Source organism: Nannospalax galili, unplaced genomic scaffold, assembly GCF_000622305.1.
Source record: "Nannospalax galili isolate Female #2095 unplaced genomic scaffold, S.galili_v1.0 scaffold936, whole genome shotgun sequence".
NCBI classification, from domain to species: Eukaryota; Metazoa; Chordata; class Mammalia; order Rodentia; family Spalacidae; genus Nannospalax; species Nannospalax galili.
Genome location: NW_008337142.1, coordinates 1,588,745 through 1,590,913, shown reverse-complemented (window position 1 = coordinate 1,590,913; position 2,169 = coordinate 1,588,745). Strand labels below are relative to the sequence as shown.

The window sequence follows — 2,169 nt, the reverse complement described above, 5'->3', positions numbered from 1 at the left end:
AACAGATATGTTGAAATCCAAACCTGCCAGATGATGATATGTCAACACGTTATCATTGGGAGGGAACTGGGCAGCAAGGGAGACTTCAGGTGGCTAGTGTTAGTTTTCTTACACTAAAGACCTCGAAGAACTAACTCCTTCAACCATGTGAGGACACAAAAAATCAAGAGCAATATATAAACCAGGAAGAAGGCCTTTACCAGACACCACTATTGTGGCACTGACTTGTAATTTCCAGCCTAACCAACTCTGAGAATAAAATTGTATCATTTAGAATCTGTCTATAGTGAAGAGCACAAGTCTAGCATTTCCAAAGCTCTGAATTTGGTTAACCACATGAAGACAAAGCTGGAAAATGAATAAAATATAACAAAAACTTGAAAAACAAATGAAGTCAATGAAGTCTCTGATATTTTGTTACAGCAGTCTAATTGAGACTAAGTTCCAAATATAGCCTTTGAACTTTCCCAGTTAGGAATTATGTGATGGTCTCACATAAGATCTTTAATTTCTAAAACTCAGTTCATTCATCTGTGGTCATCTTTAAAATCCTTTCTTCTGGGACACAGAATGGTCTAGCACTAAGGAAAAGTTTCATTATGCTGTCATGGCCTGCCTTTCATCAGGATGGAGAGGACATGCTGAGTTGAAACAATAGTGCCTCTACTTTCCTCATTCTGATCTCTTTCTATTTGGTACAGGACAGCCACATAATTTCCAATGGAGAACATCACAGAGGTGACCATGTTCATCCTCGCTGGGTTAACTGACAACCCAGACCTCCAGATTCCACTCTCTATCCTCTTCCTTCTCTGTGCTTGGGAACCTGGGAATAATTGGGTTGATTATGCTGAATTCTCATCTCCACACACCCATGTACTTTTTTCTCAGTCACCTCTCCCTGGTGGACTCTGGTTATTCTTCAGCAGTCATTCCCAAGGTGATGGCAGATCTCCTCTCAAGAGACAATATCATATCCCACAAGGCTTGTGCCACCCAGTTCTTTTTCTTTGTAAGCTTCATCACTGTAGAAAATTTCCTCTTAGCTTCCATGGTGTATGACCACTATGCAGCAGTGTGTAAACCCCTACATTACACCACCACCATGACCACAAACACTTGTGCTGGTCTGACCATAGGCTCCTATGTCTGTGGCTTTCTTAATTCCTCCATCCACACTGGGAACATTTTCAGTCTCTTCTTCTGTAAGTCCAATGTGGTTGACCACTTTTTCTGTGATGCCCCTCCCCTCCTGGCCCTCTCATGCTCAGACACATATGTTAGTGAAATTGCAATTTTTTTCATCGTGGGTTTTAATGTTCTCTTCTCTATTGTGGTCATCTTGATTTCCTACTTATTTATATTCATCACTATCCTGAGAATGCACTCAGCTGAAGGATGCTAGAAGGACTTGTCCACCTGTGCTTCCCACCTCACTGCAGTCTCCATCTTATATGGGACTGTCATCTTCATGTACCTACAGCCTAGATCCAGTCACTCCATGGACACTGACAAGATGGCATCTGTATTCTACACCATGGCTACCCCCATGCTGAACCCTCTGGTCTACAGCCTGAGGAACAAAGAGGTCAAGGGTGCCTTCCTAACTGCAGGGAAAGAAAAATCTTCTGTAATATTCACATGGAATCTCTAATAGGACCATTTCATCTACCTCACATAAAATGGGAAACATTTACTATATAGCCCATATATTTAAAATTTATTGTAATACTTTTCCTTTCTAGTTCTCAAGCATAAAGATCAAAACTCTCAGTAATAATAATAATAATAATTGTTGTTATTATTGACCAAGAAACAAATGATCAAAAATAAAACTCTTCAACAAGAAATACTAATTTTAACTTGACTCCCCACAACCAGAGAAAATCTAATCTCCTTACCTCACATTCTCCTCTCCTTCTATCCTTGGGCATAGGCTGACTTTTGCCCTTAGTACCCCAGGTCTCTGGACTAATCTCTTAGCCCAGTCCCACCCACTGCATCCTGATCCCCTGCATCTATCCCAGCTCAATCCTTCAGTCTAGTTTCTTAGAGTTCTCACAGGCTGCCCTCCCCACTCGCATTCACACACCCGAGACCCTCTGTCTATCGTGGCTGTCCCTTCACCCAACTTACCTGGAATTACAGAGACCATCCTTATTCCCTGGT

The 2,169-nt window shown here is 41.5% G+C and overlaps 1 pseudogene; it reads left to right on the top strand.

The window, feature by feature from the left end:
- Positions 1-720: 720 nt before the first annotated feature.
- On the top strand, positions 721-1,654 carry LOC103733410 (annotated as a pseudogene).
- The last annotated feature ends 515 nt before the right edge of the window (positions 1,655-2,169 follow it).